Raw genomic sequence first — 23,645 nt, forward strand, 5'->3', positions numbered from 1 at the left:
ACAACTATCTAAATATCTGATTTATAATGCTGTACTTTTATAGCAGTGACAACTATCCCATTTACACCAGTGACAACTATCCCAATATCTGATTTATAATGTTGTACGTTTACAGCAGTGACAACTATCCCATTTACACCAGTGACAAGGATCCCATTATCTTATTTATAATGTTGTACTTTTACAGCAGTGACAACTATCCCATTTACACCAGTGACAACTATCCCATTTACACCAGTGACAACTATCCCATTTACACCAGTGACAACTATCCCATTCACACCAGTGACAACTATCCCAATATCTGATTTATGATGTTGTACTTTTACAGCAGTGACAACTATCCCATTTACACCAGTGACAACTATCCCAATATCTGATTTATAATGTTGTACTTTTACACCAGTGACAAGTATCCCATTTACACCAGTGACAACTATCCCATTTACACCAGTGACAACTATCCCAATATCTGATTTGTAATGTTGTACTTTTACACCAGTGACAACTATCCCATTTACACCAGTGACAACTATCCCATTTACACCAGTGACAACTATCCAATGTCTGATTTGTATTCCTACATCATCCCCTTCAGTGACATTTCTCTGATATGTAATTTTATAAATTCACAAGCTATCCCCCAATGTTTTAAGCTTTAACAGCTGATATTGCTAAAGCACTACTTTTGAGAACTTCTGCTTTTAGTTTGCAGTGTGAATAATTATCAACATTGAGGTATTTGTTGATTAGAAGTCATAACCACTAGACAATTAAAGTGTGTAATCTTGTTTGTCTATGGTGTCATGAGGATGTTATTGGATCACATTGCTTCTCTAAGTCATCAATTATCAGGCTTCTTGACTTTTAAAGTTGGACTCCATCTACTTGTGAATTCACAGTACCACATTGGTGTAATTGATTACCTTTGACACAGTAGCACATTGGTGTAATTGATTACCTTTGACACAGTAGCACATTGGTGTAATTGATTACCTTTGACACAGTACCACATTGGTGTAATTGATTACCTTTGACACAGTAGCACATTGGTGTAATTGATTACCTTTGACACAGTACCATATTGGTGTAATTGATTACCTTTAACACAGTAGCACGTTGGTGATTACCTTTGACACAGTAGCACATTGGTGTAATTGATTACCTTTGACACAGTAGCACATTGGTGTAATTGATTACCTTTGACACAGTACCATATTGGTGTAATTGATTACCTTTAACACAGTAGCACGTTGGTGATTACCTTTGACACAGTAGCACATTGGTGTAATTGATTACCTTTGACACAGTAGCACATTGGTGTAATTGATTGCCTTTGACACAGTACCATATTGGTGTAATTCATTACCTTTGACACAGTACCACATTGGTGTAATTGATTACTTTGACACAGTAGCACATTGGTGTAATTGATTACCTTTGACACAGTACCACATTGGTTTAATTGATTACCTTTGACACAGTACCACATTGGTGTAATTGATTACCTTTGACACAGTACCACATTGGTGTAATTGATTACCTTGACACAGTACCACATTGGTGTAATTGATTACCTTTGCCATTTTGGGTTTTGTAAGATAAGTGCAGCCGAACTTTAAAATCTTCAAATTACTTTAAAAAGTTTTTTTTTCACATTCCTTTCTTAAAATAGTTGTTGAATTACAATTTGATTATTTGAAATATTGTGACTGGAACTCTAGTCAAAAATCACACTACAGGTAAAAAGATTTAGGCTTGGTCTTATGTTAGACAAATAGGTAAAGTGAAATTAGCAGTTGTTTGTCTTCTATGAACATAATTTTTTATACAGGTAAATATCTGACAGGTGATTTATTAGAAGGATGTAAGCTAAAAGCAGCGGCATTTTTGTTGAAACCTTTGATCTTAACGACATAGCGGAGATTACAGGTGTTAGGTATGAGTAAAACCAATATGGAAATATGTATTTACAAGCCAGCTGTGTTGTGTGTTTTTATTCGGTTTTTACAGAAAAGTTCACGTGGAAATACTTTTTGTGTTTTAATGATCCGACAGACCTAGCTTTTTTATTTCATTGATATTGATTAAAAATATTGACACAGTCTTCTGCAGATCTGGGTCAATCGAGGGCTTGACTTTGTTGGTTATGAATGGACAGGAAAGTACAAACGTATATAATACTCTCAGTCATTTTTCACTATGGCGGACAATTTTGATGAGATTATTTATAAATGTTTACATCAACAAAACTTTCAGAGATAGAATGAAAGGGCACATTATATTTATGTACTTTTATGTTATTACTTGAGCTGAATGACAGATGTACATATTGATAGTTGCTGGTCCATTATGCTGATTTGTATTGTTGATTTTGGCAAGGGAAAGAAATATTTAATCAGGGAAAGAAATATTTAATCAGGGAAACTATTTAATAATACCCTAAGTGTACTACTATGGTAAATTCATATGTGGAAGTTTTAATTAGTTTCTGCCATATTATATAAGATAAGATAAGTTTATTTCTGGATCAGGACTTGTGTGAGTAAGTCCTCTATACCAGACTCAGTTATACAAATTCATGACAAACCATGTGGGTAGAACAAAATGATAAAATAATATCCAGTCTATGGACAGTGATACATCATTGATGAAAACTATTTTTTCAGTGTTGAAAGAATTCAACATTTTCATCAGTGAAATTTTGGGACGTACTTTTTGTAATTTTTACTGAAAATGAGAAAATGAAATGGTAGCAATTGAAAATGGTTCAAGGTGTAATCAGTGGACCACAATGAACTCTGGGATAGATTGCTTCTCATTAGGTAGAGTTGTCTTCTATTGGGCTTGTCATTGTGTAGAGTTGTCTGCTCTTGAGTGGCTGTATGGTAGCAAACAAGAGAAGAACAGCCTGGCCCCGGTCTATATTTTTATTAAGTGGGGAGTCCCTGTTTTGAGCCATGCATAAAAAATTAAAAATCAAATATATTCTGAAATTGGTACATCCAATATGGAGGGTTTGATTTAAGCTTCAATTTTTTCAAAAATAAACATAACAAAAATGGGTTAGAGATTACAATTCTGGGCTCCTCCGGAAGTGCGTCTTGACCGATAATGCTAGCTTTACTTGAAGGAAAATCCATAGCGCGGGTTTAGGCAAAAATATTGAAAAATCCACACGATCGACCTATGAAATAAATTAGCTTATTTTGCCATTGTGATAGAAGTGCTCAATTTAAGGTAGGTCTTAAGAAAAAAATTGAGTACAATTTTCTGCAATTTTGGGCTAAAAATCATGATATTTTGCAATTTTTCAGGTAGTTTTTTGTAATTACCATGGTATTCACATGCATGAATAAGCGCAGAATATGGCCAAATCTGTATCAAAGTATCAAACTGTAATTGCAAAAGTTGTGCTGATTAATTATATATATACTTTTGTACAGGTATTTTTTACAGTTAAATGAATATATCTATATTTCTAAGGCATGCGCCTTAATTTCATAGATTGTCCAAATCTACTGTTTTCTGCTACCTTATACCGCATGAAAAAAGAGATTTTCGAAGGAAGTGCATTGTCAGTTGTAAATAAGCAGCGCCTCTGTTCATTATAGCTTGGAACCTCAAGGAAACAGGTCATAGACAGGGAGAAATCATGATTTTAACATGGAATGGGTAAGGGGAGGTAATTGGCTTATTTGCTCATTTTCATGGCATGTATACATGCTTATTGTTAAATAATTTGGCTAAAATTCATTTTGCTTTCTTTTGTTTGAAAACAACCTCATTATAACTTATTGGATGTCATACAACCCATATTGCATGAATTCTGATTATTTTAACTTGATTTATTGCCCGGTATCCATGGAAACTTAGAGCAATAGTGTTATTTTGTGATTTTCTCTGTAAAAACACTATTTAACTTGTCTTGATCTCAAAAATGCATGTATTTGTCAGAAATTGAGTGTGCGACAAGGCCGGTATTGTCTATTATTACCTGTTTCCCTAATTATATGAGGAAAAACAGTCTATTTTTGATAAAATAGGGGTGGCAGAGACTTTTATAGATTATTCATGAAAATGCTTATTTCCAGGGTAAGAATACAAAACCAAAATGTCATATACATGACATTTCCAAATCTTTGATGTCATGTCATTATTTAGATATCAGAATCAGTTTATCTGTTGCAGAGCAACAGTATAAGTAGGGTTTCTGACCTTATTTGTGACGTCATTGAATATTTATGACGTCATAGATACAGACTGATAATGTCATGGTTACTGATGACGTCATAGTAATTATGAGGTCATACAGCAGGGTCAATATTGATGAAATCCTGATTTTTTCCACTGCATGTCATAGAGAGAATCTCAAAACAACTTATTCAATATTCAAATCCATTTTATTTCAGTAAATGACAGAGTTATAGGACTTTTAATTTTTAAAATTACCTCCCCTTGTTGCTTGTTTGAGAGGAAAATCAATCAAAATGTACCATTCAGGGAAATTGGCAGTACTCGGTGACTATTAAAGATACGCATTAACTGGATATGTCATTTTGTTCGTCGCATCATGTTCAAGACAATATTTGGGTTTTCGAGAAGCTTAGAAAGATATAACTTGGTGTATAAGGTAGCAAACAAGAGAAGAACAGCCTGGCCCCGGTCTATATTTCTATTAAGTGGGGAGTCCCTGTTTTGAGCCATGCATAAAAAATTAAAAATCAAATATATTCTGAAATTGGTAAATCCAATATGGAGGGTTTGATTTAAGCTTCATTTTTTTCAAAAATAAACATAACAAAAATGGGTTAGAGATTACAATTCTGGGCTCCTCCGGAAGTGCGTCTTGACCGGAAATGCTAGCTTTACTTGAAGGAAAATCCATAGTGCGGGTTTAGGCAAAAATATTGAAAAATCCACACGATCGACCTATGAAATAAATTAGCTTATTTTGCCATTGTGATAGAAGTGCTCAATTTAAGGTAGGTCTTAAGAAAAAAATTGAGTACAATTTTCTGCAATTTTGGGCTAAAAATCATGATATTTTGCAATTTTTCAGGTAGTTTTTTGTAATTACCATGGTATTCACATGCATGAATAAGCGCAGAATATGGCCAAATCTGTATCAAAATATCAAATTGTAATTGCAAAAGTTGTGCTGATTAATTATATATATACTTTTGTACAGGTATTTTTTACAGTTAAATGAATATATCTATATTTCCATTCTACTTTCAGTTTCCCGTTTGATCTATGTTAAACCAGATGGGCAATATCACGCTATGAACTCCAATCTGGTCAAGCGTATGAATAGTTAACGTTTCCGCCGCGTCACGGACAGTGTATACAATATATACTTACGCCTATACATAACGGTCAAATAATTTAAAAAGTGGTTTTAAAGTTGTGTGGTCTATGAAATCTAATAGTATTATCATGTTTACAAAGTAGCATGTATTAAAAAATATCATCGCATAATTTTCATTTGTTCGCTTGTTTCAAACCGTTTTGTGTTGAACTATATTCAGAAGCTGATGATATGGCTGTTCCGTTTATTAAACTTGGTGACGTCAACACAAGCGCAAGCGGGAAAATTCAAAGGATATACATGTATAGTGTTGAATTTTAATAATCGTAATGGAAATATAAGTAATAAACTGTTACCAGATTGGACATACAGTTGATATGAAGCCCATCCGTCCGAAAGATAAATATTCATGGCGCCCTAACGGGCGCCATTCTATTTATCTTCCTTCCGGATGGGCTTCATATCAACTGTATGTCCAATCTGGTAACAGCTTATTGCTTAAATATTTCTAAGGCATGCGCCTTAATTTCATAGATTGTCCAAATCTACTGTTTTCTGCTACCTATGCATTATGTAGAGTTGTCTGCTCTTGTGCTTCTCATTGTGTAGAGTTGTCTGCTCTTGTGCTTCTCATTGTGTAGAGTTGTCGGCTCTTGTGCTTCTCATTGTGTAAAGTTGTCTGCTCTTGAGCTTCTCATTGTGTAGAGTTGTCTGCTCTTGTGCTTCTCATTGTGTAGAGTTGTCTGCTCTTGTACTTCTCATTGTGTAGAGCTGTCGGCTCTTGTACTTCTCATTTTGTAGAGTTGTCTGCTCTTGTACCTCTCATTGTGTAGAGTTGTCTGCGCTTGTGCTTCTCATTTTGTAGAGTTGTCAGCTCTTGTACTTCTCATTGTGTAGAGTTGTCCGCTCTTGTGCTTCTCATTTTGTAGAGTTGTCTGCTCTTGTACTTCTTATTGTGTAGAGTTGTCTGCTCTTGTACTTCTCATTTTGTAGAGTTGTCTGCTCTTGTGCTTCTTATTTTGTAGAGTTGTCTGCTCTTGTACCTCTCATTGTGTAGAGTTGTCTGCTCTTGTGCTTCTCATTTTGTAGAGTTGTCGGCTCTTGTACTTTTCATTTTGTAAGGTTGTGTGCTCATGTACCTCTCATTGTGTAGAGTTGTCTGCTCTTGTACTTCTCATTGTGTAGAGTTGTCTGCTCATGTGCTTCTCATTTTGTAGAGTTGTCGGCTCTTGTACTTCTCATTTTGTAGAGTTGTCGGCTCTTGTACTTCTTATTGTGTAGAGTTGTCTGCTCTTGTACTTCTCATTGTGTAGAGTTGTCTGCTCTTGTACTTCTCATTTTGTAGAGTTGTCTGCTCTTGTGCTTCTTCATTTTGTAGAGTTGTCGGCTCTTGTACCTCTCATTGTGTAGAGTTGTCTGCTCTTGTGCTTCTCATTTTGTAGAGTTGTGGCTCTTGTACTTCTCATTTTGTAGAGTTGTCTGCTCATGTACCTCTCATTGTGTAGAGTTGTCTGCTCTTGTACTTCTCATTGTGTAGAGTTGTCTGCTCTTGTGCTTCTCATTTTGTAGAGTTGTCTGTCTCTTAAGTTGCTCTTATTTTGTAGAGTTGTCGCTCTTGTACTTCTCATTTTGTAGAGTTGTCTGCTCTTGTACTTCTCATTTTGTAGAGTTGTCGCTCTTGTACTTCTCATTTGTGTAGAGTTGTCTGCTCTTGTACTTCTCATTTGTAGAGTTGTCTGCTCTTGTACTTCTCATTTTGTAGAGTTGTCTGCTCTTGTACTTCTCATTTTGTAGAGTTGTCGCTCTTGTACTTCTATTTTCTCATTTTGTAGAGTTGTCTGCTCTTGTACTTCTCATTTGTGTAGAGTTGTCTGCTCTTGTACTTCTCATTTTGTAGAGTTGTCTGCTCTTGTACTTCTCATTTTGTAGAGTTGTCTGCTCTTGTACCTCTCATTGTGTAGAGTTGTCTGCTCTTGTACTTCTCATTTTGTAGAGTTGTCTGCTCTTGTACTTCTCATTGTGTAGAGTTGTCTGCTCTTGTACTTCTCATTTTGTAGAGTTGCTCTTGTACTTCTCTTTTGTAAGTTGTCTGCTCTGTACTCTCTTGTCTCTCTTTTGTAGATGCCTTGTCATTGTATTGCTCTTGTGCTTCTCATTTTGTAGAGTTGTGGGCTCTTGTACTTCTCATTTTGTAGAGTTTGCTCTGTCTTGTACTTCTCATTGTGTAGAGTTGTCGCTCTTGTCTAGTTGTCGCTCTTGTATTCATTGTGTAGAGTTGTCTGCTCTTGTACTTCTCATTTGTAGAGTTGTCTGCTCTTGTCTTCTCATTTTGTAGAGTTGTCTGCTCTTGTACTTCTCATTTTGTCATTTGTAGAGTTGTCGCTCTTGTCTTCTCATTTTGTAGAGTTGTCTGCTCTTGTATTCTCATTGTGTAGAGTTGTCTGCTCTTGTACTTCTCATTTTGTAGAGTTGACTGCTCTTGTGCTTCTCATTTTGTAGAGTTGTCTGCTCTTGTACCTCTCATTGGGTAGAGTTGTCTGCTCTTGTGCTTCTCATTTTGTAGAGTTGTAGGCTCTTGTACTTCTCATTTTGTAGAGTTGTCTGCTCATGTACCTCTCATTGTGTAGAGTTGTCTGCTCTTGTACTTCTCATTGTGTAGAGTTGTCTGCTCTTGTACTTCTCATTGTGTAGAGTTGTCTGCTCTTGTGCTTCTCATTTTGTAGAGTTGTCTGCTCTTGTACTTCTCATTTTGAAGAGTTGTCGGCTCTTGTACTTCTCATTTTGTAGAGTTGTCGGCTCTTGTACCTCTCATTTTGTAGAGTTGTCTGCTCTTGTACTTCTCATTGTGTAGAGTTGTCTGCTCTTGTACTTCTCATTTTGTAGAGTTGACTGCTCTTGTGCTTCTCATTTTGTAGAGTTGTCGGCTCTTGTACCTCTCATTGTGTAGAGTTGTCTGCTCTTGTGCTTCTCATTTTGTAGAGTTGTCGGCTCTTGTACTTCTCATTTTGTAGAGTTGTCTGCTCATGTACCTCTCATTGTGTAGAGTTGTCTGCTCTTGTACTTCTCATTGTGTAGAGTTGTCTGCTCTTGTGCTTCTCATTTTGTAGAGTTGTCGGCTCTTGTACTTCTCATTTTGTAGAGTTGTCGGCTCTTGTACTTCTCATTGTGTAGAGTTGTCTGCTCTTGTACTTCTCATTGTGTAGAGTTGTCTGCTCTTGTGCTTCTCATTTTGTAGAGTTGTCTGCTCTTGTACTTCTCATTTTGTAGAGTTGTCGGCTCTTGTACTTCTCATTGTGTAGAGTTGTCTGCTCTTGTACTTCTCATTGTGTAGAGTTGTCTGCTTTTGTGCTTCTCATTGTGTAGAGTTGTCTGCTCTTGTACTTCTCATTGTGTAGAGTTGTCTGCTCTTGTACTTCTCATTTTGTAGAGTTGTCTGCTCTTGTACTTCTCATTGTGTAGAGTTGTCTGCTCTTGTACTTCTCATTTTGTAGAGTTGTCTGCTTTTGTGCTTCTCATTGTGTAGAGTTGTCTGCTCTATTGCTTCTCATTGTGTAGAGTTGTCTGCTCTATTGCTTCTCATTGTGTAGAGTTGTCTGCTCTTGTGCTTTTCATTGTGTAGAGTTGTCTGCTCTTGTGCCTCTCATTGCTTAGAGTTGTCTGCTTTTGTGCTTCTCATTGTGTAGAGTTGTCTGCTCTTGTGCCTTTCATTGTGTAGAGTTGCCTGCTCTTGTACTTTTCATTGTGTAGAGTTGTCTGCTCTTGTGCCTCTCATTGCGTAGAGTTGTCTGCTTTTGTGCTTCTCATTGTGTAGAGTTGTCTGCTCTTGTGCCTTTCATTGTGTAGAGTTGTCTGCTCTTGAGTGGCGGTATGCATTGTTACATCATTTTGATTTGCGAGTTACAGCAAAAATTAGTAAAAACAATAGACTTTTGTCAGATTTATGACTTAACAACAAATTTAAATGTTCCGAATTTTCTGCATTTATCCAAATCAATTTGAGCAAGTGAAGATAATTTCTGTATGGCATTCAACATAATATCCAGTCAGTGATACATTATAGTCAGGTGTATTTTTCAAAGGTGAAAAGATCTTAAAAGAAAAAAAAAATCAGAAAAAAAAATCGGCCTTTGATGGATTGAGGTTAATAGGTGGAACGTATTTTACCTGTTAGTCAATGTTAGTGAGAAGTTTGTAGGTCACGTACTCTGTATCACATTGGCTAAGGTAACCTTTATGTATTTTGTTGGGAATTTGATACTGTATATATCTGTTCACAAACCTGGTGAATTTTATCACAATGCAGACAAGATAACAAGGTCGTCCAGTATAATTTGTATATGTATTGTCAGTTGACAGGAAACCAGACATATTTTGTGTATAGATTTTAAATATGATGTAACTAGTTTCAGTGTGGGTGCATTTCTGTACATATTTTACCTAGACCCAGAGATTTGTGAGTTTTCCACTTCAGTATTCATCTGTAGATATATCACCTATGTGATGTAACTATTTTTGGTGACGATGCATTTCTAAGTAGTTATTTTACCATTGTACGGTCTATACAGTAACGGTCTACCAATAATTCTACAGATGTTATGTTACCTGTGAAATTTACGATGGAGGTCGTGGTGATGATTTCTGATGTTGATTCCTTACTGGATTACCAACCAGACGATTACACCTGTATTGCCACCTGAATGTTATTATTCCAGGTATTGATGAGTGATTAGCACACCTGATCAGGTGCAAACAATATACCTGTTCCTCGATGATGACAACAGAACAATACACAGTATTTACCTGTAGTTATTTTTACCTGTCACCGATGAGTCCTTACAATTATGCTGTCTGTTCTATAATACCTGTCATTAGGTAATTTGAGATATAGGTATGCTATTGGTGGTATTATGATCTGCCGAGGATGCATTTCATCAGGAATATAAGCTGTATAATTGACTGTGTATATTTAGATGGGGAATTCCTTGTCTGATTTAGTGTTATAAGTTACGAGGTGTAGAAGGACAAAGTTTATGATGTATTGTTCCAAAGAAAATGTACCAGGCTTTATGATAAACGACAGAATATTGAAAACAGATAATGGAAACTTGTGTATTAGTGGGTTCAGGTTACAGATAAATTTGTAAAGAAAGTTTAAACTTCAATGAGAAAATTTTGACAAACAGCACTTGATCGTGGCTCAATGGTACTGTACGAATGTTGGTTGAGTGACAAGTCGCGATGTGGACCAGCGTAATCGGACACGGACCCCACTCGGAGTGGCACTTCATGATCGGTTAAGCATAATCATTCAACCGCTGATGTTCATGGATGGTTGGTCAGAAGGCTATATACCTAGGATTATAAGTAATAGATGTACTGTGTATATTTTGACACACCTGTTCGGATTTAACTCGAGCCACAGCAAAATGTTTGCCCCTTCAATGGGATTTTAGGTAAGCTGATGTTTTTTTTATTCAAATTTATTTGACAAGATGGTTATGTCCATAACATTCTCATATACATTTGAGTGGGAAATTTACCTTCAGCCACAGGACATACATGTCAGGGAGATTGTATGACACAAGTACCAGGAGACATCTTGGGTTATGTTTACTTTGGCTTCATTCTAGGAAATACTTTAAAAAATGATATCTAAAACATTTTATATGGTTGTAAATGATTCTTTTATATGGCTGTAAATGATTCTTTTATATGGCTGTAAATGATTATTTTATATAGCTGTGCATGATTCTTTTATATGGCTGTAAATGATTCTTTTATATGGCCGTAAATGATTCTTTTATGTGGCCGTAAATGATTCTTTTATACGGCTGTAAATGATTCTTTTATATGGCCGTAAATGAATCTTTTATGTGGCCGTAAATGATTCTTTTATGTGGATGAGAACTGGTGTTTTCAACGTGATATGGCCGTAAATGATTCTTTTATATGGCTGTAAATGATTCTTTTATATGGCTGTAAATGATTCTTTTGATATGGCCGTAAATGATTCTTTTATATGGCCGTAAATGATTCTTTTATATGGCTGTAAATGATTCTTTTATATGGCTGTAAATGATTCTTTTATATGGCTGTAAATGATTCTTTTATATGGCTGTAAATGATTCTTTTATATGGCCATAAATGATTCTTTTATATGGCTGTAAATGATTCTTTTATATGGCTGTAACTGATTATTTTATATGGCTGTAAATGATTCTTTTATATGGCCATAAATGATTCTTTTATATGGCTGTAAATGATTCTTTTATATGGCTGTAACTGATTATTTTATATGGCTGTAAATGATTCTTTTATATGGCTGTAAATGATTCTTTTATATGGCTGTAACTGATTATTTTATATGGCTGTAAATGATTCTTTTATATGGCTGTAAATTATTCTTTTATATGGCTGTAACTGATTCTTTTATATGGCTGTAACTGATTCTTTTATATGGCTGTAACTGACTCTTTTATATGGCTGTAAATGATTTTTGTATGACTGTAAATGATTATTAAACATATAAAACTGTGTCTCAGAGGTGTATCAGGCTACTGTAAATATTTGTGTACAACACAGATATATAACAGTCATTGACAGCTATAAATGATTGTGCTTGTCTGGAGCTTAGAGGGTCCTGAGTTTAAACCCCACGACTGACCACAATCTACTGTTTCATTTGGTGCCCTACTTATAGAGGTACAGGGTCTCTTGGTGGGGTTATAATTGGAAAGGGAGGGATGAGTGCCTGGTATTAAAAGCCCAAAGGTAGATGGAAGTTTGAATCCCTGTGACAAGTAGTTTACAATGTTGGTCTAGATGTAAGCGATACACTTGGAATGCATCCTTGTTAGCTGATCATTTAGTTGTATTATCTGTATATTGTTTTTAAGTACTTTATATCACACAACCATTTTGTAATTTTCACTAAATATTGTTATAACCGTTTTTTATAATAAGAAATGCAAAAAAAAAAAAAAAAATCAAACAACAAGTTACAAGTGCCATTGTGTTGTTTGTGTATTGAAGGTCAAATTCCTGACTGCCAGCCAGGTGTTTGGTACTAAGATTTAACAGTCTTAGTAATCTGCATAGCACAACTACTTTGGTAGGAGTCTCTATATGAATTAATTAAGCTCTGAGATTAAATTCTATTGACATAAAAGTAGTTGGCAATTTAAAGCTGTATAGTCCATCTCTGTATTAATTAAAGATAGATTATGAATAAATATACACACTAGTGTATTGAATCCTCCATAACCTGCTATATGAATCGTAGATAAAAAGGTAACAAAAGGTCAAGGTCATTTGTTTATTACTAACTTATGCCAAGGTCTTAAAAGCAAGGGTCAAGGTCAGAAAAGAAACCTTTTAGTTTGAGCTTTGAAATGATCATAGCTAAATATTTCATACAGATGATATACAGGCTGTATAGGTCAGGATGATATTGTGATATATATGTGATATACAGGATGTATAGGTCAGGGTGATATTGTGATATACATGTGATATACAGGGTGTATAGGTCAGGGTGATATTGTGTATATACAGGGTGTATAGGTCAGGGTGATATTGTGATATACATGTGATATACAGGGTGTATAGGTCAGGGTGATATTGTGATATACATGTGATATACAGGGTGTATAGGTCAGGGTGATATTGTGATATACATGTGATATACAGGGTATATAGGTCAGGTGATATTGTGATATACATGTGATATACAGGGTGTATAGGTCAGGGTGATATTGTGATATACATGTGATATACAGGGTGTATAGGTCAGGATGATATTGTGATATACATGTGATATACAGGATGTATAGGTCAGGGTGATATTGTGATATACATGTGATATACAGGGTGTATAGGTCAGGGTGATATATTGTGATATACAGGTGTATAGGTCAGGGTAATTGTGTTATACAGGGTGATATAGGGTGTATAGGTCAGGGTGATATTGTGATATACATGTGATATACAGGGTGTATAGGTCAGGGTGATATTGTGATATACATGTGATATACAGGGTGCTATAGGTCAGGGTGATATTGTGATATACATGTGATATACAGGGTGTATAGGTCAGGGTGATATTGTGATATACATGTGATATTAATGTGATATACAGGGTGTATAGGTAGTCAGGGTGATATTGTGATATACATGTGATATACAGGGTGTATAGGTCAGGGGTGATATTGTGTTATTATACATGTGATATTACAGGGTGCTATAGGTCAGTGATATTGTGATATACATGTGTGAGGGTGTATATGTCAGGGTGATATTGTGATATACAGGGTGTATAGGTCAGGGTGATATTGTGATATACATGTGATATACAGGGTGTATAGGTCAGGGTGATATTGTGATATACATGTGATATACAGGGTGTATAGGTCAGGGTGATATTGTGATATACATGTGATATACAGGGTGTATAGGTCAGGGTGATATTGTGATATACATGTGATATACAGGGTGTATAGGTCAGGGTGATATTGTGATATACATGTGATATACATGTGATATACAGGGTGTATAGGTCAGGGTGATATTGTGATATACATGTGATATACAGGGTGTATAGGTCAGGGTGATATTGTGATATACATGTGATATACAGGGTGTATAGGTCAGGGTGATATTGTGATATACATGTGATATACAGGGTGTATAGGTCAGGGTGATATTGTGATATACATGTGATATACAGGGTGTATAGGTCAGGGTGATATTGTGATATACATGTGATATACAGGGTGTATAGGTCAGGTGATATTGTGATATACATGTGATATACAGGGTGTATAGTCAGGGTATTGTGGATATACAGTGTGATATACATGTGATATACAGGGTGTATAGGTCAGGGTGATATTGTGATATACATGTGATATACAGGGTGTATAGGTCAGGGTGATATTGTGATATACAGGGTGTATAGGTCAGGGTGATATTGTGATATACATGTGATATACAGGGTGTATAGGTCAGGGTGATATTGTGATATACATGTGATATACAGGGTGTATAGGTCAGGGTGATATTGTGATATACATGTGATATACAGGGTGTATAGGTCAGGGTGATATTGTGATATACATGTGATATACAGGGTGTATAGGTCAGGGTGATATTGTGATATACATGTGATATACAGGGGTATGTCAGGGTATAGATATAATTGTACAGGTGTATAGGTCAGGGTGATATTGTGATATACATGTGATAAACAGGGTGTATAGGTCAGGGTGATATTGTGATATACATGTGATATACAGGGTGTATAGGTCAGGGTGATATTGTGATATACATGTGATATACAGGGCTATAGGTCAGGGTGATATTGTGATATACATGTGATATACAGGGACTATAGGTCAGGGTGATATTGTGATATACATGTGATATACAGGGTGTATAGGTCAGGGTGATATTGTGATATACATGTGATATACAGGGTGCTATAGGTCAGGGTGATATTGTGATATACATGTGATATACAGGGTCTATAGGTCAGGGTGATATTGTGATATACATGTGATATTCGTGATACAGGGTCTATAGGTCAGGGTGATATTGTGATATACATGTGATATACAGGGTGTATAGGTCAGGGTGATATTGTGATATACATGTGATATACAGGGTGACTATAGGTCAGGGTGATATTGTGATATACATGTGATATACAGGGGTATAGGTCAGGGTGATATTGTGATATACATGTGATATACAGGGTGATAGGTCAGGGTGATATTGTGATATACATGTGATATACAGGGTGTATAGGTCAGGGTGATATTGTGATATACATGTGATATATACAGGGTGTTATAGGTCAGGGTGATATTGTGATATACATGTGATATACAGGGCTGTATAGGTCAGGGTGTATATTGTGATATACATGTATATACAGGGACTATAGGTCAGGGTGATATTGTGATATACATGTGATGATATACAGGGTGTATAGGTCAGGGTGATATTGTGATATACATGTGTGATATACAGGGGACTATAGGTCAGGGTGATATTGTGATATACATGTGATATACAGGGTGTATAGGTCAGGGTGATATTGTGATTATACATGTGATATACAGGGTGTATAGGTCAGGGTGATATTGTGATATACATGTGATATACAGGGTGTATAGGTCAGGGTGATATTGTGATATACATGTGATATATACAGGGTGTATATGTCAGGGTGATATTGTGATATACATGTGATATACAGGGTGTATAGGTTAGGGTGATATTGTGATATACATGTGATATACAGGGTCTATAGGTCAGGGTGATATTGTGATATACATGTGATATACAGTGTGTATAGGTCAGGGTGATATTGTGATATACATGTGTGATATACAGGGTGTATAGGTCAGGGTGATATTGTGATATACATGTGATATACAGGGTCTATAGGTCAGGGTGATATTGTGATATACATGTGATATACAGGGACTATAGGTCAGGGTGATATTGTGATATACATGTGATATACAGGGTGTATAGGTCAGGGTGATATTGTGATATACATGTGATATACAGGGTGTATAGGTCAGGGTGATATTGTGATATACATGTGATATACAGGGTGTATAGGTCAGGGTGATATTGTGATATACATGTGATATACAGGGTGTATAGGTCAGGGTGATATTGTGATATACATGTGATATACAGGGTTTATAGGTCAGGGTGATATTGTGATATACATGTGATATACAGGGACTATAGGTCAGGGTGATATTGTGATATACATGTGATATACAGGGTGTATAGGTCAGGGTGATATTGTGATATACATGTGATATACAGGGTGTATATGTCAGGGTGATATTGTGATATACATGTGATATACAGGGTGTATAGGTCAGGGTGATATTGTGATATACATGTGATATACAGGGTGTATAGGTCAGGGTGATATTGTGATATACATGTGATATACAGGGTGTATAGGTCAGGGTGATATTGTATATATATGTATATACAGGGTGTATAGGTCAGGGTATATTGTGATATACATGTGATATACAGGGTGTATAGGTCAGGGTGATATTGTGATATACATGTGATATACATGTGATATACAGGGTCTATAGGTCAGGGTGATATTGTGATATACATGTGATATACAGGGTGTATAGGTCAGGGTGATATTGATGATATACAGGGTCTATAGGTCAGGGTGATATTGTGATATACATGTGATATACAGGGTGTATAGGTCAGGGTGATATTGTGATATACATGTGATATACAGGGTGTATAGGTCAGGGTGATATTGGGTGATATTGTGATATAGGGTGATATTGTGATATACATGATACAGGGTGTATAGGTCAGGGTGATATTGTGATATACATGTGATATTCAGGGTGTATAGGTCAGGGTGATATTGTGATATACATGTGATATACAGGGTGTATAGGTCAGGGTGATATTGTATATATACATGTGATATACAGGGACTATAGGTCAGGGTGATATTGTGATATACATGTGATATACAGGGACTATAGGTCAGGGTGATATTGTGATATACAAGTATATACAGGGTATAGGTCAGGTGATATTGTGATATACATGTGATATACAGGGTGTATAGGTCAGGGTGATATTGTGATATACATGTGATATACAGGGTGTATAGGTCAGGGTGATATTGTGATATACATGTGATATACAGGGTCTATAGGTCAGGGTGATATTGTGATATACATGTGATATACAGGGACTATAGGTCAGGGTGATATTGTGATATACATGTGATATACAGGGACTATAGGTCAGGGTGATATTGTGATATACATGTGATATACAGGGTGTATAGGTCAGGGTGATATTGTGATATACATGTGATATACAGGGTGTATAGGTCAGGGTGATATTGTGATATACATGTGATATACAGGGTGTATAGGTCAGGGTGATATTGTGATATACATGTGATATACAGGGTGTATAGGTCAGGGTGATATTGTGATATACATGTGATATACAGGGACTATAGGTCAGGGTGATATTGTGATATACATGTGATATACAGGGACTATAGGTCAGGGTGATATTGTGATATACATGTGATATACAGGGTGTATAGGTCAGGGTGATATTGTGATATACATGTGATATACAGGGTGTATAGGTCAGGGTGATATTGTGATATACATGTGATATACAGGGACTATAGGTCAGGGTGATATTGTGATATACATGTGATATACAGGTGCTATAGGTCAGGGTGATATTGTGATATACATGTGATATACAGGGTGTATAGGTCAGGGGTGATATTGTGATATACATGTGATATACAGGGTGTATAGGTCAGGGTGATATTGTGATATACATGTGATATACAGGGTGTATAGGTCAGGGTGATATTGTGATATACATGTGATTAAGGGTGTATATGTCAGGGTGATTTGTGATATACAGGGTGATAGTCAGGGTGATATTGTGATATACATGTGATATACAGGGTGTATAGGTCAGGGTGATATTGTGATATACATGTGATATACAGGGACTATAGGTCAGGGTGATATTGTGATATACATGTGATATACAGGGTGTAAAGGTCAGGGTGATATTGTGATATACATGTGATATACAGGGTGTAAAGGTCAGGGTGATATTGTGATATACATGTGATATACAGGGTGTATAGGTCAGGGTGATATTGTGATATACAGGGTGTATAGGTCAGGGTGATATTGTGATATACATGCATATGTATACTGTCCCAGCTAGGACTTATGAATTAATAAAACACATGCTTTATACATGGAAGGTTCTGTATGCTAGTGGTATTTAAAGAGAATTAAAAGATTGATTCCATAATTAAGTGATTTGTATAAAATCAAATCCTCAACCAGTAATAAGCCAGCCCTCTCTATAGGATTAACGTTACTGAACAAGATTGTTACCATTACATGTAGCGTTATTTAGGAAGCTCATCATTCCAGTTCATTAGCTGAAAATGTGTGTGGTTCTCTTTTAATAGCATTTACGCCCCTTTTTGTCCTACATGATACCTAACAAAGTACCTAAACATTAAATGTCTGTGAAACAGTTGTGTGACGAAGGCTTCAGGTTTCTGAGGTATAATTACAGGTGACTCAAACAGGAAAAAACGTCTTAAGAAAGGTGACAACAAAAGGACTTCTCAACGGCCTTTTCTCTGGGGAGGTCAGAAGTTGTGTTACAGATTGTGGTTTCCATGGCGATTAAGCAGGGACAGGCAGCTATTTATCTTGTCCTTAGCGGTCAGTTTGACAAGAAGTGGGGTGATCCACGCCCTGTACTATCTACATCCTGGTCACCTTAACGTTTTTTGCATAACAAGTCCCATTTATAAAGAATGTCATGAAATATTTAAAATTTCTAGTTAACCTTGCTTTCCTTTAAAGTATGTGGAGACCGAGGGCAAATTGTTTTTGTACTTTATTGACAAAGAAATGTTTGGTCCTTTTTAGGTCATTTGACACAATGTTACATATATCTTTGATGGTATAGGATGATCACATACGGTGACTCATACAATATAATTAGGCTGATAAAAAGTGATAGAAATTAAATAATCTTAATGTTCATTTAGAAGACGAGTGCCCTGCAGTATTATTATTCACTGTATAAGGCTGTTACCAATAGCTATCCACTGACTAAAGGAGGAGGGGTATGGTGAGGAGATTTCACTGTGACATCATTACAGTTTTCCAATATAAACATTAAAGTGGTATCAATATAAAACACCCTCCAACTCTTGTAAAAAAAAATCTTCAGACTGAGATAATTCAAACAATCTTATTTCTTCTCCTAATTTTTCACTGACCTTTTAGTTCAGATTTGAATATTTTGACATTTGCCGTCAGACAGGGTGGAACCAAGTAAACTTAATATAAACTGTTCCCTATATCTATACTCTATCCTTCCTGACATTTATGTACAATATGTTTTTGTGCTGTGGTTGTTGTTTTAGTTTTCTTTATGGCCATTTTACGTTATTTTTATGAGTTTGTCATATTGGAATAGATTTAAAGTTGTTGATAGCCTTATTAAAGCTTGCATGCTCTTATATAATTAGAACATTTAATTAATAGATAATGGACCCATTGTTGTAATACATGGGACATCTACAATTGGTGGAATACTGACTGCATAGGGAAAATATGACAGAGGGAATTCAATAAATTCTTTGAGGGAATATGTAGTTAGTGCAAAGAAGGAATACTTGACATGGAGGATTTTATAGGGAGGCTTAAGAGATAATTTCTAGATGGCAGAGAGGATATTCTTTTTTAGGGAATTAGGAGTCTTTCTTATTAATAAATCATAGAAAGTTAAGCTAAGAAATGTCTTTAACCTCAAGACAGTCTCCATTATCTAAGCTTTTCTAATGATTTTAAATCTTCTACATTAATATGATAAGCTCTGAATTTTAAAGAGACAAAATACATTGAGATTAATTGCCTGATAAGGAAGCAACTTGAGCTGTTTGTTTCTTACATAATATGTAAATAATTATATGGCATGTTAGACTAAGAGCTTGACCGTATAATACACGTAATGGGAGGTGTGCGTATTAATATAGGGTTTTTGTGTCATGGTTTGAGAAGGACAACAGAGAATTATATACAGCAATGAGAATCACACTGGAAAGGATTGTACTAATTCATATTCATAAGACAATGGTAGCTTTAAATATCAATATAGGTTAGTGTGGAGTCATTGAAGCACTGTAAGTCCTTGTTTCTTTCCTTGAACTCCTGGGTCAATTTTGATTGATCTTGACTCAGCATAATTTCCTATTACAGACAAAGATAGGATGACCAAGGTTCTGTTCTGATGGAGAGCAAAGTGAAAATTACCGAAAAGAGGTAATAGATTAAAACAATGAAACACTTCTGACATGCACAGAACCACTGAAGTGCTGTGGTTTTAGGAGCCATTGGCATTGGTGTTGGTAAGATGTTTGGTGCAAGTTTACGATTTTAAGTGTTTTTTTGGGCATGCTAAATTAATTCAAAGGAGAAAACACAGAATTTTGAGAATTGTAAGATGCCAAAATGAATAGGTTTTGGTTGTGTAGCATTGGAGGAATCTGAACAGATTGAATCTGCTTCATTACTCACAAGCATGATCAAACAACAAACAAGATAAATAATTTAGAAGATCCAAATCATGAAATTTTCTTTCCAGGAAACTGTAATATTTCCATCCCTGTATATCTCTACAGAATCTCTATATATGAAATACCATACTTTACTGTTGTAAATATGGACACAAGGATAAACAATAGCTAGAGGTGTTGTCAATCCTATCCATATATTTATTATAAATGATGTTCCTTCTAGTAGCACTGAGATATCTGTACCCGTCACTGACACTGTCCCTACCTGTGGATGCTGAAATATCTGTACCTGTGACTGACACTGCCCCTACCTATGGATGCTAAGATATCTATACCTGTGACTGACACTGTCCCTACCTGTGGATGCTGAGATATCTGTACCTGTGACTGACACTGTCCCTACCTGTGGATGCTGAGATATCTGTACCTGTGACTGACACTGTCCCTACCTATGGATGCTGAGATATCTGTACCTGTGACTGACACTGTCCCTACCTGTGGATGCTGAGATATCTGTACCTGTGACTGACACTGTCCCTACCTATGGATGCTGAGATATCTGTACCTGTGACTGACACTGTCCCTACCTGTGGATGCTGAGATATCTGTACCTGTGACTGACACTGTCCCTACCTGTGGATGCTGAGATATCTGTACCTGTTGACTGACACTGTCCCTACCTGTGGATGCTGAGATATCTGTACCTGTGACTGACACTGTCCCTACCTGTGGATGCTGAGATATCTGTACCTGTTGACTGACACTGTCCCTACCTGTGGATGCTGAGATATCTGTACCTGTTGACTGACACTGTCCCTACCTGTGGATGCTGAGATATCTGTACCTGTGACTGACACTGTCCCTACCTGTGGATGCTGAGATATCTGTACCTGTGACTGACACTGTCCCTACCTGTGGATGCTGAGATATCTGTACCTGTTGACTGACACTGTCCCTACCTGTGGATACTGAGATATCTGTACCTGTTGACTGACACTGTCCCTACCTGTGGATGCTGAGATATCTGTACTTGACTGACACTGTCCCTACCTGTGGATGCTGAGATATCTGTACCTGTGACTGACACTGTCCCTACCTGTGGATGCTGAGATATCTGTACCTGTGACTGACACTGTCCCTACCTGTGGATGCTGAGATATCTGTACCTGTTGACTGACACTGTCCCTACCTGTGGATGCTGAGATATCTGTACCTGTGACTGACACTGTCCCTACCTGTGGATGCTGAGATATCTGTACCTGTGACTGACACTGTCCCTACCTGTGGATGCTGAGATATCTGTACCTGTTGACTGACACTGTCCCTACCTGTGGATGCTGAGATATCTGTACCTGTTGACTGACACTGTCCCCTACCTGTGGATGCTGAGATATCTGTACCTGTTGACTGACACTGTCCCTACCTGTGGATGCTGAGATATCTGTACCTGTGACTGACACTGTCCCTACCTGTGGATGCTGAGATATCTGTACCTGTTGACTGACACTGTCCCTACCTGTGGATGCTGAGATATCTGTACCTGTGACTGACACTGTCCCTACCTGTGGATGCTGAGATATCTGTACCTGTGACTGACACTGTCCCTACCTGTGGATGCTGAGATATCTGTACCTGTTGACTGACACTGTCCCTACCTGTGGATGCCCTACCGATATCTGTACCTGTGACTGACACTGTCCCTACCTGTGGATGCTGAGATATCTGTACCTGTTGACTGACACTGTCCCTACCTGTGGATGCTGAGATATCTGTACCTGTGACTGACACTGTCCCTACCTGTGGATGCTGAGATATCTGTACCTGTTGACTGACACTGTCCCTACCTGTGGATGCTGAGATATCTGTACCTGTGTGACTGACACTGTCCCTACCTGTGGATGCTGAGATATCTGTACCTGTTGACTGACACTGTCCCTACCTGTGGATGCTGAGATATCTGTACCTGTGACTGACACTGTCCCTACCTGTGGATGCTGAGATATCTGTACCTGTGACTGACACTGTCCCTACCTGTGGATGCTGAGATATCTGTACCTGTTGACTGACACTGTCCCTACCTGTGGATGCTGAGATATCTGTACCTGTTGACTGACACTGTCCCTACCTGTGGATGCTGAGATATCTGTACCTGTTGACTGACACTGTCCCTACCTGTGGATGCTGAGATATCTGTACCTGTTGACTGACACTGTCCCTACCTGTGGATGCTGAGATATCTGTACCTGTGACTGACACTGTCCCTACCTGTGGATGCTGAGATATCTGTACCTGTTGACTGACACTGTCCCTACCTGTGGATGCTGAGATATCTGTACCTGTGACTGACACTGTCCCTACCTGTGGATGCTGAGATATCTGTACCTGTGACTGACACTGTCCCTACCTGTGGATGCTGAGATATCTGTACCTGTTGACTGACACTGTCCCTACCTGTGGATGCTGAGATATCTGTACCTGTGACTGACACTGTCCCTACCTGTGGATGCTGAGATATCTGTACCTGTTGACTGACACTGTCCCTACCTGTGGATGCTGAGATATCTGTACCTGTGACTGACACTGTCCCTACCTGTGGATGCTGAGATATCTGTACCTGTTGACTGACACTGTCCCTACCTGTGGATGCTGAGATATCTGTACCTGTTGACTGACACTGTCCCTACCTGTGGATGCTGAGATATCTGTACCTGTTGACTGACACTGTCCCTACCTGTGGATGCTGAGATATCTGTACCTGTGACTGACACTGTCCCTACCTGTGGATGCTGAGATATCTGTACCTGTTGACTGACACTGTCCCTACCTGTGGATGCTGAGATATCTGTACCTGTGACTGACACTGTCCCTACCTGTGGATGCTGAGATATCTGTACCTGTTGACTGACACTGTCCCTACCTGTGGATGCTGAGATATCTGTACCTGTTGACTGACACTGTCCCTACCTGTGGATGCTGAGATATCTGTACCTGTACCTGTGACTGACACTGTCCCTACCTGTGGATGCTGAGATATCTGTACCTGTTGACTGACACTGTCCCTACCTGTGGATGCTGAGATATCTGTACCTGTTGACTGACACTGTCCCTACCTGTGGATGCTGAGATATCTGTACCTGTGACTGACACTGTCCCTACCTGTGGATGCTG

At 37.4% G+C, this 23,645-nt stretch overlaps 1 protein-coding gene across 3 annotated transcripts in view; it reads left to right on the forward strand.

The window, feature by feature from the left end:
* LOC138316270 (puratrophin-1-like) overlaps positions 1–23,645 on the forward strand; it is a 169,186-nt gene that overhangs the window by 24,226 nt on the left and 121,315 nt on the right. The window contains exon 1 of one of the 3 annotated variants that reach the window (XM_069257898.1): positions 10,178–10,764. The exons of the other annotated variants lie outside the window; for them this stretch is intronic. The gene's annotated coding sequence lies outside the window, so the exon portion shown is untranslated. Of the gene's footprint in view, positions 1–10,177; positions 10,765–23,645 lie in introns of those variants that run through there. 3 annotated transcript variants of the gene reach the window in all.

The sequence above is a fragment of the Argopecten irradians genome, chromosome 2, assembly GCF_041381155.1.
Source record: "Argopecten irradians isolate NY chromosome 2, Ai_NY, whole genome shotgun sequence".
Classification (NCBI taxonomy): Eukaryota; Metazoa; Mollusca; class Bivalvia; order Pectinida; family Pectinidae; genus Argopecten; species Argopecten irradians.